General features: G+C 39.4%; 1 non-coding gene across 1 annotated transcript; it reads left to right on the top strand.

Annotated features, from left to right (window-relative positions):
* Window positions 1-3352: 3352 nt before the first annotated feature.
* LOC142870729 (U6 spliceosomal RNA) lies at window positions 3353-3459 on the top strand. The gene has a single exon (XR_012919074.1). It is a non-coding gene; the product is annotated as a U6 spliceosomal RNA (small nuclear RNA).
* The last annotated feature ends 22714 nt before the right edge of the window (window positions 3460-26173 follow it).

Here is a 26173-nt window from a genome sequence, read left to right as displayed (position 1 = left end):
CAAGACTCTGTCTCAAAAAAAAAAAAAAAAAAGAAATAATTTTTGGTGAGCAGTGATTGTTTTGAAATGCCACCTCAAATTGCCATTATAGAAAATTAATCTGTAGGCTGCTCATATTAGCCTATTGAAATAGATATTTTTAGCTCAGATAATTTCCCCACATGATGAATGTTGATAAAATTATAATATGAAAAAAATACAAATGTATTCTGTTATCTCCATTACCTATTTCCCACAAATAGATAGACCAAACAGACCTGTCCAAGTAATACTTTAAAAAAATTTTTTTTATTTCAGCATATTATGGGGCTACAAATGTTTATGTTATGTATGTTGCCCTTGCCCCCCTCCACCCTCAATTTAGAGCTTCAAGGATGTCCATGCCCCAGATGGTGTGCATCACACTTTTATGTATGTATATGCCCATCCCCTCCTTCCCCCTCCCATCTGCCCGACACCCGATAAATGTTACTCCTATATGTGCACTTAGGTGTTGATCAGTGAAATCAATTTGCTGGTGAGTACATGTGGTGCTTATTTTTCCATTCTTGGGATACTTCACTTAGTAGAATGAGTTCCAGCTCTATCCAGGAAAATACAAGAGGTGCTATATCACTGTTGTTTCTTATAGCTGAATAGTACTCCATGGTATACATATACCACATTTTATTAATCCACTCATGTATTGATGGGCACCTGGGCTGTTTCTACATCTTTGTAATGGTGAATTGTGCTGCTATAAATATTTGAGTGCAGACGTCTTTTTTACAGAATGTCTTTTGTTCTTTTGGGTAGATGCCCAGTGATGGGATTGCTGAATTAAATGGTAGATCTACTTGTATCTCTTTGAAGTATCTCCATATTGCTTTACACAGAGGTTGCACTGGTTTGCAGTCCCATCAGCAGTGTAGGAGTGTTCCTATCTCTTCATATCCATGCCAACATTTATTGTTTTGGGATTTTTTTTACAGGCCGTTCTCACTGGAGATAAGTGATATCTCATTGTGGTTTTCATTTGCATTTCCCTGATGATTAGAGATGTTGAACATTTTTTCATATGTTTGTTTAACATTATTCTGTCTTCTTTTGAAAAGTTTCTGTTCATGTCCTTAGCTCATTTTTTGATGGGGTTGTTTGATTTTTTTTCTTGCTGATTTTCCTGAGTTCTAAATAGATTCCAGTTATGAGGCCTTTATTGGATGCGTAGCATGCAAAAATTTTTTCCTATTCTGTAGGGTGTCTGTTTGCTCTCATGACAGTTTCTTTGGCTGTGCAGAAGCTTTTTAATTTGATCTGGTCCCATTTATTTATTTTTGTTGTTGTTGAGTAATTCTTTATTAGTAATTGTGTGTACATATTACAAAGCAGCTGAAATCAGTGTTACTTTCTATATAATCCTACTTATTTAAGCTTTTTGTGTGCCTTAGTTGCCACATTCATTAATTAAAGACAATAATTGATACTTTTCTCATTGGGCTGCCTTGAGGATCAAATAAATTAATACACATAAAGTTTTGGACCTGGCATACATTAAGTGCTCAATAAATAACTATTATTATTACTATTAATATTATTGGTTGCTCCATTTACATCCACTTGTGCACCAGCCTCACCTAGATTGTGCTTATTCCTCCAAACTTTCTTTCTTTCCTTCTATGCAAAAGTTAGCCTCTCTGCAAGATTCCCTACTCTGAGTTGTGAAACCTTCTCAGAGCCAAAGCTATCCTCTTATCGTTCTGCAGGTTGTACTTGACACAACTCCAGGTGGCACCCTTTACATTGTAGTCATCATATTTGGAGAGTTACTATGACAATATTCCAATAGATATCATTGAAGTGTCTTAAGGAAGGGCGTTAATGCCAATTTGTACAAAGTCAACTTTTGGGCTAGTGGAGGGGCAATTATTCACCACTGAGCTTTCATTAAGTTCCAAGCATAGCATTGTAGAAAACAAGCTAGGTTTGGTATATGTGCTCTTTGAGAATGGGGAAAGTAGGTGGCCAAGAAATATTTGTTAAGGGATTAAAATTCAGTGACAGGTAATCCAGGAATCAAGCTGCATAAAGTTTTGGCATACATTTTAGGGTAGAATATCTTAAATCCCATTGGTTGTACTTGCTCAAAGCTGTGCCTGAGACCTCAGTCTGCAGTCACAGGAATTATATGGCCTTCCCAAAAAGAGACCATATACTACCTCTATGAGTGTCTGCTTCCTCACTTTAAAACTAGGCTAAGAGCACTTGCCTAATTCTGAAAATGAAAAAATGTCGTGTCTGGGAAAATGACTCATAAATGTAAGATGATTATTATATTTTGTTTCACATATCTTGGCAGACATTTCCTTTTCTTATCATAATTTGCTTTGCATCTGCTGTCTTTTTCTTTCTTGAAAGCTTACATGGAACATGAGTTGAGCAGGTGACGGTTCTTGCTTGCAGTTCAAGGTGCCAAAGCAGCTGTTCACAGAAGCTTCATCTCAGGAAAGGGCTTGATCAGATTTCCATTTCACTTGAAAGGGGTCTTGGGTTGAAGAGGCATTCAAACAAATGAAGCGGAGAAGCCTTGATAGAAAGTGGGTTTGGAGAGGTCATTGGGAAGTGGGCTCTAGAGTAATCCCTGAGCCAAAGAGCCACCCTTTGGGGAGGGCCATTCTGGTTATTTGGTTATTCCTATAACTGTAGACTTCGAGTGTGTGAGAGCTCTTGGAAGTATACTCTAAGTGGATACAAGCCATGAGATTTAAGATCATGCACACTAAAATTCAAACTGACACTTGAGGAATCTTTACATTTGGCTCTTGGATTAGAAGAAACAGCTTGCTCCTTTTCGTGAACACATGGTCTCTTAGATGAAAGACTGAGCAACCCTGAATTTAGTAAGCAAGGCCTAAGTGGAACATAAGCTGATGCTTTAATAGAATGAGAACTGATGCTCTTGGTTCCCATAAACATTCATTTTTTCCAGCTCACGCGCACCTTTTCTCGAGGATGAAATCAATCTTTTTGAAATGAGGAAATGAACTGTGTCACTAGCCCTCAGAGTTATGAGTGAAAAATATGGTGGATGTTCACCCTCACATAGATGCAGCAAATAATTCAGCATATTGAAAATGTCATGTCGACTCTGCAGATGATTTTAACCTACATTTCCTAAAAATTTTACTAAATTTGAATTCTTTACATTTTCAACTTATCCTGTTTTTTCTTTGTAAATTCTCTTTCTTTTTTTGTATGTGGGAATAGTTCATGGTACGCAGGCCTTTTCAAAAAACAAAATCAAAGATCTTTACAGCCAGAAGGGACCTTGGACACCATGTCTAGTCAAATCCCTTCAATTTAAAGATGAGATGCAGTGCTAGCTTTGACAGCACATATACTAAAATTGGAATGTTACAGAGAAGATTAGCATGGCCCTTGCACAAGAAGGACACATAAATTCGTGAATTGTTCCATATTTTTAAACAATTGTAGATTGGATGCAATTCCAAGGAAAAAGTGCCAGAACCCACAAGAGAGTCCATAGAAAGCAGTTACAGAGCAGAAAATAAAGGAGCAAGATATTGGCAGAGGACAACCCCTGAGAGGCTTCGAGTCCAGCAAAAAGGGTATGTGGAGTGGTTTCTTTCTCCTTCTTTCACATCTCTGGCAAGCAGCAGGCTTCTGAGCTCCTGGAGATACTTTTTACCCTCATGAGCCCAAAAGCTACTGCTGTCAGTTAACTGGGAGCTTTTTGAGGACAAAGCACCAGCCTGCAAGACCACTGGGGGCACTTCTAATTGCCAAAGACCTGAGCTGAGATGGCAGGTGCCATATTGCTTCTCCACCCACCCAGGACAAATGGGTGCCTTTGTCCTCCCCATGGGGCTTCAGCACTCCAGTTTTTGTCTTGCTCATTCCCTCGCAAACATTTCCCAAGTCTGGCCCAGACTATGGGAACCACAGGGGGGTGGTGGGTCCCGGGGGATATGCATGACACCAGAGGCTGGACATTCTGGGTAGGCTGCTTTCTGGAGATAGGGAAAGAGATGACCAGAATGCTAACTTTCGTCCATCTAGGTGCTTCTCCTCTCCTTCCCCTCTCCAGCCTGTGGCTGCTGGGAGAGATGATTGAGCTGGGGCTCTCAGGAGCTGCTGCTTCCTCCAGGTGGTGCATATATCACACCAGGGCTTCTGCAGAGAGAGGGGCTCAAATCTTTCCTCTTAAAGATCCACGGAGGACTAAGGGCTGCTAAGACTGTGAGCTCCCTGCTCAACAGCCTTCCCTGGTGCTGCTTGCCTGGCTGCTCCATCAGATCAGGGCACACCTCAAAGCAGAAGAACATTAAACCTGCTTAGGAACCCCACAGACAACTCAGGACCAGCATACTTCTCCTTGGCATGGTCAGGGATTGATCTTCAGGGACCTGAAGACGGGCCCATAGGCCAGATCCTGGACCCCTAGGACTCATTCATGTTGCTCAGGGGCATGGAGGGGAGAATTGTTAACTGGTCTTGGGAGGTAAGGGAGCCTGCATGGACAGAACTGAAAAAGGAACACAGTGTGGGTCCCAGCCACAGTGGAGCATCCCTCTCCCCATAGGAAGGCTGTGCTTTCAGCCCAGGGCTGGATTCTGGGCAGTAAAGCTCCCAGTCTGCAGCACCATAGTGGGGGAGCTCAGGTGGTTGGAGCTCTTGCCTTCTGACAGATGCTGGAGGGAGACCACAGGGCAGGTGTGTAGGGAGAAGAGTGAAATCGACTCCTGACAGCCAGATTGTGACTCTCAGACAGCTCAGCCTCCACATACAGACTTTCTGGCTGGGGGAGGCCACTTTAGCCCCTCCCTGGAAGCTTTCCACAGAAGCAGGGAGCAGCCCTTTGACCCCTACTTGCAGACCTTTGACTCCTACTGAAACAGCTACCTCATCAGCTTTTGTGGAATCTGAGGGCAAGCTCGCCCAACTCAGACCTGCCCAGCCTCACTCACCGACCTGCCTCTGCTATGGTGGAAAATAAGGACTCACCTGGAAGTTCCAGGGTCCCACCCATCACCTGGGCCATTTGAGTGCTTCTCCTGAGGGGCTAGAGCTAATCATAGGACCCCAAAGTAACACTGCAGCTTGTTCCTCTGGCAAGTGCCACCTACTGACAGGGTCTATTTGCACATGATTTACAGCATTTACTAACTCATTCATATAGGATGTGGTTAATTCTTACCCACAAGCACCACCTACTGCCTCATAGATTAACCTGGATATGCCAATACAATTGACATGGTTGAAAAGACCACAGGGCTGGAGAAACTAAAAGGATTTCAAAGACCTTCATCCTCCCTCATCAAAAAGAGACAGAGAACCTGCCCACACACATAGCTCACCACAGCTATAGCCTGTAAACAATTAGCAACTGAGAGAACCATCACATTAAAATTTCTATAACCAAGGCATCCATCCAGAACCTAGATTGCCATCCAAACACCCACAAGCAAAGCCAAAGTTTCTTACCCAACATGTACTACAGACACACCTTTAGAAGGGGGTGGGGAAGCCCCATCTAAACAAAAGAAAATCCAAAAATAAGAAGTGACAGCTGCCCCAGATAAGAAGGAATCAGCAAAATTACTTCAAAAAAGTACAAAAAATCAGACCAAAAGGACACCTCCAAAAGAGAACACCATCTCTCTAGCAATTGATACCAATCCAAATGAAAATATTGAAATGACAGATAAAAAATTCCAAATATGTATTGTAAGCTCAATGAAATCCAAGAAAAAATGGAAAACCAACTCAAATAAACCAGAAAAATAATTCAGGAAATGAATAAAAAATTTGCTAAAGAGGTCAACATATTAAAAAAAAAAAAACATATAGAAATTTGGATAGAAATAAATTCTGGAAATAAAAAATTCATTTAAGGAAATACAAAACACAGTGGAAAGTTTTTAAGAATAGACCAGACAAGGCAGAAGAAACAATCTCAGAGCTTGAAGACAAGTCTTTCAAATTAAATCAGTCAGTCAAAAATAGAGAACAAAGAATTAATAGACATGAACAAAGCCTATAATAAATATGGGATTATGTAAAATGGGCAAATATAAGAATCATAGCCATCTCTAAGGGTGAAGAAGAAAATGCACAAGGGCTGGAAAACCTATTTGAGGGAATAATTGAGAAAAATTTCCCTGGTCTTGCTAGAGATTTAGACATCCACATGCAAGAAGCTCAATGAACACTTAGAAGATTCATTGCACAGAGGCAATCACCATGACACATAGTCATCAGATTGGCCAAAGTCAACATGAAGGAAGAACTCCTGGGAGCCGTGAGGTGAAAACATTAAGTAACTTACAAAGGAAAACTCACCGGGCTAACTGCAGACTTCTCAGTTGAAATCTTAAAAGCCAGAAGGGATGGGGGCCACATCTTCAGTCTTCTTAAACAGAACAACTGCCACCCTAGAATTTTGTATCCTGCAAAACTAAGTTTCATATATGAAGGAGAAATAGAGACTTTTCCAGACAGGCAAACACTGAGAGAATTTATCAAGACCAGACCTGGAAAAATGGAAAACACACACCACCTGTACTCACTATTTAATTTGAACTAATCAATGAGCACACATGTGCACAGAGGAAAGTAAAGCTCAGTGGAAATCAAGCAGGGGGTGGAGGGAAGAGGGGATGGGCAAATACCCTACCTAATGGGTACAATGGACACTATCTGGGTGATGGGCACATTTATAACCCTGACTCAAGAATAAGGAAAGCAATCCAGGTAACCAAAACATTCCTATATCTGTAATATTTTGAAATAATAATAAAAATAAATAAATAAAGATGAGATGCAGAGGCTCAGAGAGGTGAAATAGTTGCCCAAGAGTAGAAAGTCATAGAATGGGACTCAAATCAAGGTCTCTTTTTTCTCTTTCCTCTTCACTAAACTATTTCCAAAAAAAGAAAAAAAAAAACAATTAAATAAGGCAGTTTCTACTCATCAGGATCATCACTAAGGTTTGCTTAAAATCCTGTGTGGCCCTTAGATACATAAAGCATAATGGTTGAGCAAGTGGGCTCACATCTGACCTAATCTTCATTCTAGCTCTTTCATATCTGTGGCTTCGGACAAATGGCTTAATCTACATTTAAATTTCTTCATTTGTGAAAAAGTGGAAAACGAAAGTACATATCTCACTTCTGAAATAATTCACGTCATGTGCATAGGACAAAACCAGATACAGAATTAATGCTTAATGAATATTAACTATTATTTTGTCTATATCTGAGAAAGAATTTTTTTAAAGATACTTTTTTTTGGCATATTATGGGGGTACAGATTTTAAGGTTTCAATAAATGCCCATTTCCCCCCCTTCCCCCACAAGTCTGAGTCTCCAGCATGACCATCCCCCAGATGGTGCACATCTCACTCATTATATATGTATATACCCATTCCTCCCCCCTCCCACCTGCCCAATACCCTATTACTGTAGTACCTATGTGACCACTTAGGTGCTGTTCAGTTAATACCAACTTGCTGGTGAGTATATGTGGTGCTTGTTTTTCCATTCTTGGGAAACTTCACTTAATAGTATGGGTTCCAGCTCTAACCAGGAAAATATAAGATGTGCTATGTCACCATTGTTTCTTAGAGCTAAATAGTACTCCATGGTATACATATACCACATTTTATTATTCCATTCTTGGATTGATGGGCACTTGGGCTGTTTCCACAGCCTTGCAATTATGAATTGTGCTTCTATAAACATTTGAATGCAGGTGTCTTTTTTGTAGAGTGTCATTGGATCTTTTGGGTAGATGCCCAGCAATGGGATTGCTGGATCAAATGGTAGATTCACTTGTATCGCTTTAAGGTATCTCCATATTGCTTTCCACAGAGGTTGAACTAGTTTGCAGTCCCACCAGTAGTGTAGGAGTGTTCCTCTCTCTTCGCATCCACGCCAGCATTTGTTATTTGGAGACTTTTTGATAAAAGCCATTCTCACTGGAGTTAAGTGATATCTCATTGTAGTTTTGATTTGCATTTCCCTGATGATTAGAGATGATGAGCATTTTTTCATATATTTGTTGGCCATTCTTCTGTCTTCTTTAGAAAAGTTTCTGTTCAAGTCCTTTGCCCACTTTTTAATGGGGTTATTTGATTTTTTTCTTCCTGATTTTCATGAGTTCTAAGTATATTCTAGTTATCAGTCCCTTATCAGATGCATAGGATGCAAAAATTTTCTCCCATTCTGTAGGTTGTCTGTCTACTTTCATGACTATTTCTTTTGCTGTGAAGAAGCTTTGTAGTTTGATCATGTCCCACTTATTTATTTTTGTTGCTGCTGTGATTGCCTTTGGGGACTTCTTCATAAACTCTTTGCCCAGGCCGATGTCTAGGAGAGTGTTTCCAACTTTTTCCTCTAGAATTCTAATAGTTTCATACCTTAGGTTTAAGTCTGTTATCCAGCGTGAGTTGATTTTTGTGAGAGGTGAAAGGTGTGGGTCCTGTTTTAGCCTTCTACAAGTGGCTATCCAGTTTTCCCACCACCGTTTATTGAAAAGGGATTCTTTTCCCCAGCGTATGTTTTTGTCTGCTTTGTCAAAGATTAGATGGCTATATGAGGATGGTTTTATATCAGGATTCTCACATCTGTTCCACTGGTCCATATTCCTATTTTTGTGCCAATACCATATTGATTTAATTACTACAGCTTTGTAGTATAGTTTGATATCTGGCAAATTAATGCCTCCCATTTTGTTTTTGTTGCCTAGAATTGCTTTTGATATTCGGGGTATTCTCTGGTTCCATATGAAGCATAAAATTATTTTTTCTATATCTGTGAAGAATGCTGATGGGATTTTAATAGGTATTGCATTGAATCTGTAGATCAGTTTGGGTAGTATAGACATTTTGATGATGTTGAGTCTGCTGATCCACGAGCATGGTATGGACTTCCATCTGTTTACATTCTCTGCTATTTCCTTCCTCAGTGTTTCATAGTTCTCCCTGTAGAGGTCTTTTACGTCCTTGGTTAAGTATGTTCCTAGGTACTTTAATTTCTTTGTTGCTATTGTGAAGGGAATTGAGTCTTTGATTTGGTTCTCAATTAAATTGTTGTTGGCGTATATGAGTGCCTCTGATTTCTGTGTATTGATTTTGTATCTTGAGACTTTACTAAATTCATTTATCAGTTCCAGGAGTTTCTTGGTTGAATCTTTGCTGTTTGCTAGATATAATATCATATCATCAGCAAACAGTGAAAGTTTGATCTCTTCTGCCCGTATTTGGATACCTTTAATTCCATTTTCCTGTCTGATTGCTATAGCCAAGACTTCCAGCACTATGTTGAACAAAAGTGGAGATAGTGGGCAGCCTTGTCTGGTTCCAGTTCTAAGTGGGAATGCTTTCAATTTTTCCCCATTCAGTATGATGTTGGCTATGGGTCTGTCATATATGGCTTGTATCATTTAGGTATGTCCCTTCTATGCCTATTTTCTTAAGTGTTCGTATCATGAAAGGGTGTTGAATTTTGTCAAAAGCTTTTTCTGCATCTATTGAAAGAATCATGTGGTCTTTGTTTTTGCTTCTGTTTATGTGGTGAATTGCATTTATAGATTTACGTATGTTGAACCATTCCTGCATCCCTGGGATGAAGCCCACTTGGTTGTGATAGATTATTTTTTTGATAAGCGTCTAGATTCGGTTAGCTAAGATTTTGTTGAAAATTTTTGCATCTATATTCATTAGGGATATTGGTCTGTAGTTTTCTTTTTTTGTTGCATCCTTTCCTGGTTTTGGTATCAGAGTAATATTTGCTTCATAAAAGGTGTCGGGAAGGTTTCCGTTCTTCTCAATGTTGTGGAATAGTTTCTGCAAGATAGGTACTAGTTCTTTGTAAGTGTGGTAAAATTCAGGTGTGAAGCCATCTGGACCGGTACCTTTCTTTTTAGGGAGATTTTAAATTGCTGTGTCTATTTCAGCTGTTGAGATTGGTCTGTTCAGGGAATCTATTTCTTCCTGGTTGAGCCTAGGGAGGCTGTGTGTTTCTAGAAATTTGTCCATTTCCTCCTCATTTTCCAGTTTGTGTGCATAAAGATTTTTGTAGTATTCATAAATTATATCTTGTATCTCTTTGGGATCAGTTGTGATATCTCCTTTTTTGTTCCTGATGGAGCTTATTAGACATTTCTCTTTTCTGCTTTTCATTAGCTTAGCCAATGGTGTGTCAATTTTGTTTATTTTTTCAAAGAACCAACTTTTTGTTTTATTAATCTCCTGAATAACTTCCCTGTTTTCAATTTTGTTTAGTTCTGATTTGATCTTGTTGATTTCACTTCTTTTGCTGGGTTTGGGGTTGGTCTGTTCTTCTTTTTCCAGCTCTTTGAGTCGTTTCGTTAGATTGTCTATTTGTGATCTTTTTGTCTTTTGGTTATAGGCATTTATGGAGATAAACTTTCCTCTCAGAACTGCTTTAGCTGTGTCCCAGAGGAGTTGATAACTTGTCTCTCCATTGTCGTTTTCTTCATAGAATTTTTTTCTTCATAGAATTTTTTTTTTTTTTTTTGAGACAGAGTCTCGCTTTGTTGCCTAGGCTAGAGTGAGTGCCGTGGCGTCAGCCTAGCTCACAGCAACCTCAAACTCCTGGGCTCAAGCGATCCTTCTGTCTCAGCCTCCCAAGTAGCTGGGACTACAGGCATGGGCCACCATGCCTGGCAATTTTTTCTATATATATTAGTTGGCCAATTAGTTTCTTTCTATTTTTAGTAGAGACGGGGTCTCGCTCTTGCTCAGGCTGGTTTCGAACTCCAGACCTCGAGCAATCCGCCTGCCTCGGCCTCCCAGAGAGCTAGGATTACAGGCGTGAGCCACCGCGCCTGGCCTCTTCATAGAATTTTTGATTTCTTCATTTATGAAGTAATCATTTAGTAGGAGGTTGTTTAATTTCCACGTTTTTGTGTAGAAATGTGAGTTTCTGTTAGGGTTGATTTCTAGTTTTATTCCACTGTGATCTGAGAAGGTACATGGTATGATTTCTATTTTTTTAAATTTCTTGAGATTTTCTTTGTGTCCTATGATATGGTCAATCTTAGAGAATGTCCCGTGACCTGATGAGAAGAACATATATTCAGTGGATTTTGGGTAGAATATCCTGTAGATGTCAGTCAGACCCAATTGTTCTAGGGTTTTGTTTAAATCCATTATTTCTTTATTAATTTTCTGTTTGGAGGATCTGTCTTGTGCCGTCAGTGGGGTGTTGACATCTCCGTTGATTATGGTGTTGCTATTAATCCATTTGCTTAGATCCAGTAAGGTTTGCTTTATGAAACTGGGTGCACCTAAGTTGGGTGCATATATATTTAAAATTGTTATCTCTTCTTGTTTAAGTGTGCCCTTCACCATTATATAATGACCCTCTTTGTCTTTCACTACTTTTGTTGGTTTAAAAACTAAATCGTCTGAAATTAGAACTGCCACGCCAGCCTTCTTTTGGCTTCCACTTGCCTGGAATACTGATCTCCACCCTTTTACTTTTAGTCTATATGCATCTTTGCAGGTTAGATATGTTTCCTGAAGACAGCATATACTTGGCCTGTATTTTCCTGTCCATTCAGCCAGCCTATGTTTCTTGAGTGGAGAGTTTAAACCATTCACATTTATTGAGAGAACTGATAGGTAAGGTAGATTACTGTTCATTCTGTTGGGTTGGATGTTGTTGCTTTGATTTCTCTTTTCAGCCATTGTATTACCTGGCCTTTAATCTTTGGGTTTTGGTTGTTTTTATATTCGTGAGTTTTTATTATGGTGTTCCGTGCGTAACACTGTTTTGAGTAGTTCTTGTAGGGCTGGTCTTGTCTTGGTGAATTCTCTGAGACTTTGCTTGTCTGAGAATGACTTAATTTCTCCTTCATATATGAAGCTTAGTTTTGCAGGGTATGAGATTCTAGGCTGGGCATGTTTTGTTTCAGAAGAGTGAGAATGGGGCCCCAGTCTCTCCTTGCTTGTAAAGTCTCATTAGAGAAGTCTGGTGTTATGCGAATTGGCTTTCCCTCATATCTCACTTGCTTCTTTCGTCTTACAGCTCTTAGAAGGGCCTCTTTAGTTGATATTTTGGTCAGTCTGATGACTGCATGTTGTGACATCTTCCTGTTTGCATTGAATCTCCCAGGGGTCCTCTGAGCTTCTTGAACTTGTATATCGAGATTTTGAGCAAGGCCTGGGAAATTTTCCTCTAGTATATCTTGAAATAGCTTGTCCAACCCTTGAGTGTTGTCTTCTTCCCCTTCTTGTAACCCTATGACCCTCACATTAGGTTTCTTCACATAATCCCACATCTCTTGTAGGCTCTGCTCTTTTCTCTTGTTTCTCTGCTCTATCTCTGTGACGGTTTTATTTAGTTGGAGGATGTTATCTTCAGTCTCTGAGATTCTTTCTTCTGTTTGATCTACCCTGTTCTTGAGACTTTTCACTGTATTTGGTAGTTCCTTGAATTGATTTTTCATTTCCAGGAGTTTGGTTAAACTTTTCTTCATTGTGTCTATTTCTTTAGTGAACTTTTGTTCTAGGTCCTGGAGGGTTTTTGTGGTTTCTTTGTGTTGGTTATTGAGTTGTTGTTGCAGCTCGGTGAGTGTTCTTAGAATCCACATATGAAATTCCTGTTCTGTCATTTTGGTTGCCTGATTTTGGTTGATGTCTGTTTCTAGGGGGCTGGTGCTCCTCTTTGGGGGTGTGTTTTCTGTTTGGTTCTTCATATTTCCTGAGTTGTTCCTTTGCTGATTTCTTCCCATGTTGATCAGTTGTTGTTTCTTTCCTTTAGGTTTTTGTTTGGGTGTTCACACACCTTGTTTAGTTTCTTAGCCGTTAAGTGGTGTCTGTATAATGAGTCAGTGGGTGCTGTGAAAAGGCTGTGCAGGATGCTGTCCCTGTCAGTAGGTGGCGCTTGCTTCGAGGAACAGGCTATGCTGTTGATTTTATGTCCTGTTATCAGCTCTTGTTCTGGGCGGAGCTGGGTTGGGAAAGCCTGCCCTCAGGCACCACCAATGCGGTTAGCAGGGGTCAAAGTTCTGTTCTCTGCTTCCAGGAAAAGCTGTCAGGGCGGGGCTGGAATGGTCCCGCTTAGCCAGAAAGTCTGCGTGTGGGGGTGGGGCTGTCTGAGACCTGCAGTGTGGAGCGGGTCTCACTTCTTTCCACCCTCCCTAACTCCGCAGCTACTCCTCGGCCTTTGCCAGCAGACCAGACCACAGGCCACCAGGCCTCCCGGATTGTGATGCCGGCGGGGAGGTTCCCTGTGCAAGAACGCCACCTGGGCTAGGCTTATGGCCTCCTTTTGGGCAGAGGGTTGCCCTCTAGGATGCTGATCTGCCCCTGAAGGCACACACACCTCAGTAGGCTGTTCACGTATATCCCTCCTGTGCCCTGGGCAATGCTAGACCTCGGTGCACGGGATCTGGTCTGCAGGTCTGACCTCTGGGTCCCAGAGTTCAAACTGTATCCCCACCAGGGAGAGGAGTTCTGGTCCCAATTCACCCACAGGGGGCCCAAGCTGGGTCTATGTCTCTCAGCCTCTGAGTTGCCACTGTTCTCCTGGGAACACGGTGCCAGAAGCACCTGGGAGGGCTGGCTGGTAGGTAGCTCACAGTCTGAGTTCCCCTTAGTCAGCTGTAGGGTCCCCAAAGGGAAGGTCCTGTTCCCTGGAGGTGCCTCCGGCTGGTGGCTGTATTGTCTCTCTGGGCAGCCACGGGTCGGCAGAGGGGAGGGGGAGGCAATATGGCGCCTGCAGCTTGGCTTGGGTCTGTGCACTCGGAGGTGCCGGGAGGGAGTTGGGAGCCTGGTGCCACGTCCACTACAGGCTCACTGCTAGCTGGCGGTGGCCGTCTCTGGGCTGGTGTCCGCAGGTCTCTCTACCCGCTGGGGAGCCCACCAGCAGTCTGAGATGCAGGGGAGAGGAAAGGTGACTGATCCACCTACCCTTGCTGCTGGTCTCCGGGCTGCTCCGGCGGTCTCAGCCTCCAGTTCTCCTCCGCAGCCTCCTCCCGTCGAGTCTCCCGGGGTCTCAGGTAGCCCTCCTTCCGGCCCTCGTCCGCTGTATGCTTGTCTTCTTGCTTCTTTTTTCTAATTTCTGCTAGAATCTGTCTTTTCTGCAGAGACACTCTGTCTGGCGGTGTTTCCCATCCGCCATTTTGATCCTCTCCTAAAGATACTTTTTTTGTGGTTTGACCCTTCTGCAATGGAAAAATCTTACAAACTATGGTCCTTAGGCTCTAAATAATTTTGAAGTTTGATGAGCAAATTGAGGTTTAAAAGTCAAATACTATTTACATAGCCTTCAATCTCCTTTAGAGAGAGCTGCCTTTCCAGGATTTTTTTTTTTACATCAGATAATTAATTTATGTTATTTTCCATTTGTATAGCAAGTATAAGAGCTTTACCAAAGGAGAGAAAATAGTCAAGCTAGCTTTTCTGACTTTACCCGTGATGTTCCTTCAACTTGGAATGTCATTCTCTTTCCTCCAAGTCCAAATTACATTCTTCCTTCTTAGTCTTGGTTCAAATACAAGGGATCCTATACTAGCTCCCCATGCCCACCTTTCAGAAAGCATGGGCTTTGTTAAGTGTTATTAACAAATGTCAATGTAGATATCATTTTTCTAGGTAGTCTTTGGCACCCCTTCCTCTTCTAATTAGTTATCACCTCTGAGCACTGCACTTCAGCCATCACAGAACTTGGGGAGGTGATGTGAATCCTGGCTAGAGCATTGGCCCTAGCATCAGATTGCCTGGGTTCAAATTTTAGCTTTGCCATTTCCTGGATATTTTATTTTGGATACAGTACATATTCTCTCTCTACTTATTTCACCCTTTCTACAATGGGGCTTGAAATAGTGCTTATCTCAGGTGGTCATTATGAGAATTAAATAGATTCATTCCTTTAAACACAAAAATGTTGGTTAGCTATTTTTATTATCTCATAGTATTATGATTATCCCTTTACTTGTCAACATATCCTTTCAGATTATAAACTCCATGAAGTCTGTACTCCTGACTAGACATTACATTCTACCTGAAGCCAAGGAAAAGTATTCATTGATATCATGCAAGTAAAGATGGTGAGATCTCAAAGGGCGGGAACTATATTTTATTCATCTCTATATCGTCAGTGCCAAATGCAGGCCTGGCTCATTATTCAAGTTTAATAAATGTTTGATGAATGAGTGAATGAAGGCACATTCTTCCTAAAACTCTCTTTCTGCCACACTCAGGAATTGCTAAGTCCTTTGTGCTCCTGGATTCTCACAGCACTTAGGTTGTTCCTGTCCTATAGCATGTGTGCATGACTGCTCTGTATTACAGTGGTTTGCACTTTTACTTCCCTGACCAGTTTTTGAACTCCTTGAAGATGAGGTCTAGGGTTCAATCTGTATTCCTTCAGCACCACCACAGTATAAGTACCCCATTCATGTTTGCTGGAAAAAACCCTGAAAAACAATGACTCTTGTCAAGGGTGATCTGGAACATGTTGAGAAACTTATTGATCACTGAGATTCTGGTTCCATCATGATTTTACTCCAAAAACTTTAAAAAAATCAGTTTCCTAAAAATAAGAAACTTATTTTTTAGAAAGTGCCAACTATCCAGTCTCAGAAAAAAATTCCAAGAGAAGTTGCTTTCTATTTTTTCCAAACTCCATAGTGTATTAAACTCAATATTTTATTTGTTTTTTTCTCTTTTTCTTTACACCATGTTATGCTTTGGGCCTTACTTAAAAGAAAGCAAGTACTTTATCTTAATTTAAGGTACTGAGCTTTCATACTATTTTCTGGAGGCACCAGCAGGCTTGTTATATATAATATGGACATTGACATCAAGTTGAATCAGCAACGTCTCAGAAATGCATGTTGTAGCTGAACACAGAATCCAATGTTGTCTGTGTTTTCATTTCAATAGCACCCATGTCAGGGCTAGAGCACACATTCTTTTCCTGGTTTGTTAATTCTGCCAAAATGTCATTCTTGTCAAAGTGTCTACAGAGGTGCACAGTAGATGTTAAAAATGTAGCCTTGTGGAAAATTGCTGTTAATATGATTTAGCTTTTACAGTCAAGATACTTTCCTTATAAGCATTTTGGTTTTTGTCATACCTCAGCATGAATATTTCTATGTGTGTTTGCCTTTCATAAAGGAACTAATTTGTTGAAATATCATCACACAACCAGTAATTAGGCATTACGATTATCCCCAAATTCTGCCAGAGCACTAAGGGTCACACAGGTTTATATACGCCTAGCTAATGAGTCAGACTCATTTAAAAAATTCATTTGTCATGCTTATTAGAATGAACCTATATTCCTTTATTACCCTGTGCAAATCCTTTCCACATCAAGCCTAGAGCGTAAAATTAAAATTGCATGAAACTTTGATCTCCTTCTTCATTAATCACACTAGATAATTACACACAGGTGTCAGCCTCAGTCTAATGGCAGATGCTTTCTGACCCCCAATATGCTGGATATTTGCTGTGTACACTTAAAAGGGAACTGAGATATGTACAATATAAACCATATCCTTTTCATTATGCCAGAATTGAAAAATTCTACCTGCACTATACTTAGAGATAACTTTAATTAAGAATATCTGACAGCTAATCCAATGATAACAAAATTAAGGGCTTACATGAACAAAAGGATAAAAAAGTGTAAAAAGGGTCCAATTAATTTTTACCATATTAAATATTGTATTCATTTAGATAATGTCAACATCTTAATTTGAATTTCTTTGTTTAGCTTAATATGTTACCTGAAAAAAATAACCAAATAGTGATCATCCTGTAATTGTATAAATACACAATATTATATCTAGTAAAATATACAGCACACAATGGCCTGCTGAAAAGTGTTATGTAGTGACAACTAATGCAGTGCAATCGAAGATAGTCTCACATGGGAATAAGTCTGCAATCCATTGACTTCCTTTTGGTATAATTTAAATGTCTATATCCATTTAACTTTCAATCAGCTTCCTCCAAAAAGGGAAGATTGTACTAAGGTATAATGTAACATATGAGTTATGCCTATATTTGTTTCATTTGTTCTGTTTTGCTTTTCTAATATATAGAAATTTGTTACTGCCATCAAAGATGAATCAAGAACTCTAGATATTTAGGCTAATATAAGAGCAATGTTCTTAGGAAAAAATAAATCAAAATGTCAACCTAGTGAGTTTAGAATCGATCGGCAAAACTTATTATCATTATTTTAATTTGCTTGACATATCTAGTGTGCTAGATATATAATATTGAAATTAACCTTATCTTAATAGTGTAATTTGTATGATTGCATATTAATTCAAGAATTGTTTACTGAACATTAACTATTTGTAGATCACTATGCTGGTTCCTAGGGACTCAGGGATGAAAGAGAATTCCTGATTTCAAGGAGCTGGCAGCCTGCTGAGAAAGAGAGAGATTAGCAAACCAATGATTCTATAAATAATAACAAGAGGGTTTGCATGGAGTCCTCTAGACACTCAGAAAAGAGGTCCCCAATCATAGATGAGGGGATGTGAAGGAAGAATTCCCTAGGAGAGTGATCCCAGAGGAGAGTCTGAAAGAACAAGGTAGTTCAACATGAGAAGATTAGAGGGAAAAGAGTTCCAGAAAGAGGGAACAGCATAGATAAAGGCAGGAAGACTTGGAATAGTGGGGCATATTCTAGTCAGTGATGGTTTGGGGTAGGATATGTGCTGAGGAGGAGATGAGGCTGGACAAGGTAAGAACTGAATCACGAAGAATCTCATGTGTCAGGCTAAGGAGATTGAATTCACTCCTGAAAGCAGCCAAGAGGTGTTGAACCATTTCAGGCAGGCTAGTGACACACTGAGATTGGATTTTTGTGTAGAAAACTGGCTCTGATAACAGTGAAGAAGTTTGATCAAGGAGGCTGGGCTAGGTGGGTTTTGTAGTATTTCAGATAAGAGGAGATGTAGTCCTGAACCAACACAGGGCAGTGAAGAGCATAGAGGTGTTAAGAATCAACATTGTGAGTTGATTTTTCTGAGAGGTGAGAGGTGCAGATCCTGCTTCACCCTTCTACATGTGGCTATCCGGTTTTCCCCGCACCATTTATCGAATAGAGATTCTTTCCCCCAGTGTGTGTATTTTTCTGCTTTGTCAAAGATCTGATGGCTATATGATGATGGTTTTATATCTGAGTTCTCAGTTCTGTTCCATTAGTCTATGTTTGTGTTCTTATTCTAGTACCATGTTGTTTTGGTTACTATCGGCTTGTAGTATAGCCTGAAGTCTGATAAATTTATGCCTCCCAATTTGTTCATGTTGCTTAAGGTTGCTTTAGCTACACGGGGTCTTCTTACTTCTCACAAAAATCAACTCATGATTGAGAACAGACTTAAACCTAAGGCATGAAACCATCAGAATCCTAGAAGAATATGTTGGGAAAACTCTTATAGATATTGGCCTAGGAAAAGAATTTATGAAGAAGACCTGAGAAGCAATCACAGCAACAAAATAAATAAATAAATAAATAAATAAATAAATAAATAAATAAATAAATAAATGGGACCTGATCAAATTAAAAAGCTTCTGCACAGCCAAAGAAATGATCAGTAGGGCAAACAGACAACCTACAGAATGGGAGAAAATATTTGTATGCTATCCATCTAACAAAGGGCTGGTAACTATAATCTATATAGAATTCAGGAAAATCAGCAAGGAAAGAAAATCAAACAATCCCATTAAAACAACTCCACTAAAAAGTTAGCAAAAAAAAAAAATTGAACAGAAACTTTTCAAAAGAAAATAGACTAATGGCCAAGAAACATATGAAAAAATGCTCAACATCTCTAATCAAATGGGAAGTGCAAATCAAAACCACAATGAAATATTACTTAATGCCAATGAGAATGGCTTTTATCAAAAAGTCCCCAAACAACAAATATTGGTGTGGATGTGGAGAGATAGGAACATTCATGCACTGCTAGTGGGACTGCAAACTAGTACAACCTCTGTATAAATTAGTATGCAGATACCTCAAAGATACCTCAAAGAACTAAAAGTAGAGCTACCATTTAATCCAGCAATCCCACTACTGGGTATCCACCCAAAGGAAAATAGACATTTTATAAGAAAGACACCTGCACTCGAATGTTTATAGTAGCACAATTCACAATTGTTTATAGTAGCACAAAAACAATGCAAATGCCCATTAATACATGAGTGGATTAATAAAATGTGGTATGTGTATACCATGGAGTACTACTTAGGGATAAAAAGTGATGAGCTACCTATTATATTATCCTGGATGGAGCTGGCGCCCATTCTTCTAAGTGAAGTATCACAAGAATGGAAAAACAAATACCATATGTACTCACTATTAAATTGGTCCTAATTGATCAACACTAATGTGCACATATGGGAAATAACATTTATAGTGTGTCGGGCAGGTGGGAGCAGGTAGGACAGGATGGGTAAATCCACACCTAACGGATGTGGTACATACTGTTTGGGGGATAGGCATGCTTGTTGGGAGGTGCAAAGATAATTTGCGTAACCAAAGCGTTTGTACCCCCATAATACTCTGGAAAGAAAATAAAATAAACAGAGGGCAATGTCACAATGAGAGGATGGGCAATGCCACCACTCATTTTAGGCTACTATCCCCAAAACATTAAAAATTGACACAGCAATGAGAGAGACCAATGGTATCTGGTTTCTGCTATGCTATACCAGTAGATTTCCTATTAGTTCTTTCTTCTGAGCCTTTGTCTCCTTTGGATAAATAAGACTTTCTCTTTAAAGTGTCATGTTTCTATTTTTAAGGTAATTTGTCTTTGTAATTTGGGGAACAGAGATATTAATATTTATTTATTTTTTGAGACAGAATCTCACTCTGTTGCACAGGCTAGAGTGCCGTGGCATCAGCCTAGCTTATAGCAACCCCAAGCTCCGGGGCTCAACCCGTCCTCTTGCCTCAGCCTCCTGAGTAGCTGGGACTACAAGTGCATGCCACCACCTCCGGCTAATTTTTCTATTTTTAGTAGAGATGGGGTCTCATTCTTGCTCAGGCTGGTCTTGAACTCCTTAGCTCAAGTAAACTTCCTGCCTTGGGCTTCCAGATTGCTAGGATTACAGGTGTGAGGCACTGTGCCTGGCTGAGATATTCATTTTTGACCCCAGATATCCTTTTCATGTTTATTCATTTTGTGTTCTTCAATTTCAGTCTCCTGATCTTTGTTAAGAGCTAAGTGGCTTTTTATTTGTATGGAAATAAATGATCTTTTTATCCATATTGAAGGGGAAGAATCAACAGAACTTGGTATATGCACCCATATCAAGTCAGATTGGGCCAATATATGAGAAGTTTTCCTCCCTGTTTCTATTTCTCTTTTTCCCTTGTTTCCTATCAAGCAGGTTTCATTGCATCCTAGTTGCCTCAGGGAGGTAAGGGGTAAGTAGTGAGTAGAAGCAGCCAATATACTTTTTTGGTCATTGTTTTTCAAAGACCTCAGGTATAGGAGAATCCGGGGGAGTTTGCAAAGCTGGTAAAAAGAAGTAAAATGCATGGGAAAAATGTCTTGGTATTAAAAAAAAATTGAAGAATTTCCTCTGAATTAAAAAGTGATTCTCCTTTTATTGGAAGAATGAGATCAGAGAGAGCTTAGCTGAAAGGTCTGGCTCTGGGCTCCTCAGGAGGTTTGTAGTCAAGAAACCAACGAGGGCTGCAGTTATATGATGTCTTGACTGAGCTAGAGGATCCACTTTTATGTTCCCTGCTCAAAGAGGTGGCAAAACTAGAGAGAGAGAGAGAAAGAAATGAGAGAGAGAGATGGTTACAGGATGCGTTCTAGCAGATGGAACTAAGAGCAGTTTTGAGACAAGATGTCTGTGCCCCAAGTGTGCCCCAGAAGCAACAGAGATCCACAGGATTTGAGGGGTTCATGTGGACAGGGACAGCAAATGTCCTAGTGGAAACTAGGTTAAATTGATGTTCCGGTAATCAGAGAGTGTCCACCACCCTATTGTGACAATGCTTAAGCCCTTAGGAACCTTGAGATGATCTTGAGAGGGGAAACCAGCAAAATGAGTAAGATTAAGTTTACCACTAGCTCTGTGAAATGAGAATAGGAGACCAAAATACAAATTATATTGCTTTGTAGAAAAGAAAGAAAGTTATATTTTTTCCCCACTTGAGTTTGTACACTGAGCTTTTTATTGACTACATGTATTTTATGGGTTTAAAAGAATTATATTACTCACATTTTTTTTTTTTTTGATTCTCTGGAAAAGAGAGTTGCAAGAAGCACAAGAATAAATGAAGAAAAGACTGAAGGCAAAATTAAGCAGAAATTAAGAAAAATGAGAAGAAAATAAAAAGATTAAGAAGATTCTTTAGCAAGGACCAAGAATATTACAAGAAAGTTTTTCTCATCTGACAAATTTTTTAGTGTTTCTCTAGATAAGCCACGAGCCTTGTGTAAAATGCATTGTCTTTTAGCCTTTTCAGAGATTTTGGAAATCGATAGTACTTTTTTTATTTGTGTATCAGCATCTGACTGGAAATTTTTCTTTATAAGTGAATAATTCATGATAAAAAGATAATCTTCCCATTTTCCATTTGTCTTCATTCTCAGCGATGCTCTCAGGCCACGTTCCACCAGGGCCCAGGGGAGGAGCAGCACTTTCCTTTATCAGCCGTGATCAGGGCTTCTTGGGATTGCTGAAGCTGTAGGGTCACAGTTATATACACTACACACAGTGCTTTGGGGATCCTATTATATGTCCTTTAGTGTCATCATACCTTCTCATCATCTGACTTTGCTGTAAACAATAACACCAATTTTGCACAAACTCCTTAAAATATGGAGGTAAACTCGGAGGAAAGGCTTGATTCAATTGTTTTACTTCTGTACATCTTTCTCCCCAGTTTCCCTTCAAATGTAAGTTCTTTATCATCAAAATCATTTGTGAAGGTTTTATTTTGTCTGTGACACTCCCAAAGACACTGCTGAAGGCATCTTCCCAGTTCTGGAAGGCCCATAGCGGATGGCTTTGATTGGACTTTTTCTAGGGAAGGTCTGGAAGGCAGGCAGGCTGATTGGCTCTCACATATGTTGAGTTTCTTATTGGAAGAATAAGGGATGCTTCTTCAGTCAACATCAGGAAAGCTTGCTATCCACTGTTGTCATGTGATCCTGGTTTCTCATTTGATCCTTGATTACCTTTGTTTAAAAATTTTCCTTGTATCCACAAAGGAGCATATGATAAAGAACAATAAAATATTTTTCAATTAATTTGAGTGTAAATTCATGATTGATCTTGTAGCTGATGAAAAACTCTAACAGCTTTATAGACTTTTAAAAAACATAATTTATAACCTATCCATGTTTTCAGTGTCATCTGTGGTTTTTAAAACTTATATGCAGAATTATAGAGTTCCATCTGAAACCCTGAGTACTAAGGTCAAGGAAGGAGGAGGTGATCAGGGGTTCACTCATCCATTCATCTACAAACAGATATTCATTGAGCACCTCCTGTGTCCAGGTGCTGTTGTAGGAACCTAGGATATAGTGCTGAGCAAGGTAGGTCTTTGCCCTCTTGGAACTTACACTGGAGTGAGGGAGATAAACAATACACAATGAGATTAAGTGATATAACATGTGCAAACCACTTTCCACAGGACCGGGCAAATAAGTGCTCCGTAAACATTATTACTTTTATTTATTATGAATGCTGTTATTATCAGATAGATGCAGTTGGGCTATCCCTTTGGGCATTTGGTATGTTGCCTTTGGATTTGGGTTTCTTAGATAAGGTCACTACGTTCATCAACCTCAGAAACTGTCTTGGTATCTGGCATTAGGGGAACATGGTTTGGAAAAGTCCTGGCTTGTGTGCCCTGAATCGAACTGAAGGAGGCAAGGCCAGTACTCACTTCCCACTCCCCTGCAGCCACGTTGCTGTCTTCTAGAATGCATCATTAAAACTTTTTCTTCACCCTTCCCCTCCATCATTAGTGTGATATGTCAACACAAGATGCAGCATATCAATCATTTCTTGGAGAAATTCCATAGCAGTTTTTGTGAGTAATGAAAATGATTACCAGGTTGATGGTGAATTTACTATTGACAATCTGATATGGCAGTTGTCTCACACAGTAGCAAGTGTTAAATGAACCCAGAAGGAAAACTGAGATGCCAGTATAAGTAGCAATGAAGGGCTAGAGTTTACTCATAAATCTGTATGTCTGACCAAACATTTTTCATCCTGGGAAGTTTCTAAGGAGCTAGATGGGAAAATATATCAACTAAGACTTTCTAGAACAGTGTAGAACCCATAGCCTAATCTCTTAGTCATGGGTATAAGTATTAAAGAAAAGATACCCTGTAGGATTTATGTAATTTCTCAGCTTTCATCTCAATTTCACTTTAATGTTAATAATTTATTTATTCAATCAATGAATAGGACATACTTATGACCTTTATTATGTTTTATAATAAACAGCTGTCTCCGGAGTTTAGATTTCACAGAACCATAAATGTGGGGATTGCTGTAGGATTGTCACATTTTATAAAGCCAGGAGAGGACAATTTAAAAATGTTTTTTTTAAAAATCTATTATCATTATCATTTAAAAAAAGAAAGTGCATTTTAAATACCAAAAAGGTAGGAAGGGCATTATATCAGTATAAAGGACAGTTCTAAAAATAAAGTAAATTTCATTAAAAAATATCCTACGTTGTCTTATTTTTCTTATTTTCTAGGCATGCCCGGGCAAGCTGTCACAGGTTGGTACTAGTCCACTATTATGTTTTAGTGATTTCATATGAACATATTGTGATTTCCTAGCACACTTAGTGAGGGCCATTACCACAGCAAATCCTTCTCAATATCCCTGCAATCCCCACCTGCACTGGACTCAGAGGAAAGGCTCAATTCGATTGTAGATTACAGTTTGCTCTAAGAACATTCTCCCAACGTGAGCAGTGTGAAATTGGAGAGGATTACGTGTGTGTCAGTAAGTTGTATGTCACTAGAGGTCTTCAAGCACAAACTGAATGACTTGTTAGAGGGTGTTGTAAAGGGCATTTTTCTTAGTTTAAATTTTCTAGAAAACAGATCCTGAGACAAGGGTGTAAGTGCCAGTGCTTTATTTGGTGGGTGCTCAACCTAGGGCAGAGAGAGTGAGGAAAGGCAGGTGGGGCAAAGAAGGCTGTGAGGCAAAGAGAAACCATGTAATATTTTACAATAGACCACGGAAAGACACAGTAGGGCACTTAACATGAGTCCTTATTGCATAAAAAGACATTTCAGGATGGGCTGTATGGAGAAACTGCCTGGATTAGTTTGTGGGAGCAGATAGTAGAAGAATAATGAGTCAGTATTTGTGCTATGGGTTGTTGACTCACCTGCATTTTTGAGTTTTAGCAACTAGCACCTTCAAAGCTGCTCTGTGTGTGATCTCGTGCCCCGTGGATGGTGCTTTATCTAAGCCTGGAAGTGGTGAGAAGAACCCAAAGTCAGTGTGTGGGGTTGGTCAGCAATGTGGCTTTGAGGTGGCCAGAATGAGAAGTAGTAAGGAGAGCCAGGGCGAGTGGCTTGTTGGTTCTAAATGGAGGAACTCTGTGGGCACAGGTGGTGATGGCTGAGGTAGACGGAGCAACTGAGGGTCTAGGGACAGGTGATGCAAGGGAACCTGGGGAGGCACATGAAATCTGTGTCCAAATAGTATTCATTTATGGAGAGTTGAACTAGACCAATGTTTTCCAATGTCAGCTAACAAGTACCACTTGGGACATACAAGATAATTTTAGGTGGACTATGAATGACTGATTTTTAAATGTTAGGTGTTTGTTTAATGGTACTAGGACAAAATAGTATATAACAATGTTATATATTATAATATACTATATATTTGAATATATTCAAAACAATGTAAATTTTCCTTTGAACATAATTTTTTAGAACAAAAATTAGAGTCAGTTTCAAGAAAAAATATTAAATAAATCAGAGTACAGACTGTATGCAGATGTGACAAAAATTGCTGTGGAATGATGGAAGTTTACAAATAGTAGACCAGATGATCCTTCCGACTAAGTGTCTATAAGTTGATGAATGTCTAAACAACTTTATCCGAGCGGTAATAAGAGCTACAAAGATGTTGAAAACATGGGACCCCTGTTCTCCAGTGTGTGAATTGCTTTGTCTTGGATTTGATTTTAGAATCCTGTACTTTTTCTCAATAAAGCTCTGCTAGCCTCCCAGTTTGGTTTTATAGTGCCCCATTTTTTCTTTCATTAAAATTTTATTTTCTCCAGTCCCTTAAAGTGGGGAAAAAAATAAACCTAATAGTCATTTGTAGGGGTACTTATTCTCTCTCTCCATGCTGAAGCATCACCAATAACCAAGACGATTCATCTTCATCCTTCATTAGAGTGTGTTATTCAGTGAAATGCTTTACGGCCAAATACAGTTGCTGGCCTTGCAGATTCTGTCTGGGGTGGTACTGAATCAAATGTGTTCTTGATGTCTAGATAAATCATGCCTTATATTTTCTTGGTTGAATCTGTGTTAATTTTCAAAACTAACTGTCAAAGAGATGAAAACCTTACTAGCCAAGCATCTAGAGTGTGGCTACTCTAATTCAGATGGTTTCCTATTAAATACATTTTACCTTACACACATACATCAAAGTAATAATGAGAAGATTTTATTCTTCTCAACAAAATGAAAAACCAAAATGTATAAAAGATGAGAGCATATCTTTGACGACAATACTTTAGCGGGTGACATGTTTCCTTGATTTTTTGTGTTTTTTTAAGTTTTGCATTGCTGTCTTTGCATTTGAAGACACAGTCACCTCCTCTAGTTTTTACTGACTGGCTTTGGGGACGAAAGACCTTCACCAATCAGCCTGGCTAGTTATTCTGGGCATTTCTCAGACCAGAGATGGGGAACATTTTCATGTTAGAAAGCTGCACTAATTTAGCTGTAATCAAATAAGGCCTTACTCAAGAAACTTCAATTAGATACTTAAAAATGTACATTATTTTGTAAAAATATAACTACCCTGTATCTAATAATTTCAAAAATGAAAACTATCTGTTAATTTTAAGTTAACTACTTTTCAATGACTTTGTTGTGTCGTGACTTTTTGTTAGAAAGCATTTGAATATTTGGTTGTAGCTTGGTG

The sequence above is a fragment of the Microcebus murinus genome, chromosome 4 (genome assembly GCF_040939455.1).
Source record: "Microcebus murinus isolate Inina chromosome 4, M.murinus_Inina_mat1.0, whole genome shotgun sequence".
NCBI classification, from domain to species: Eukaryota; Metazoa; Chordata; class Mammalia; order Primates; family Cheirogaleidae; genus Microcebus; species Microcebus murinus.
Note: the sequence above shows the minus strand (reverse complement) of the source record. Positions and strands in the feature narration are given on the sequence as shown.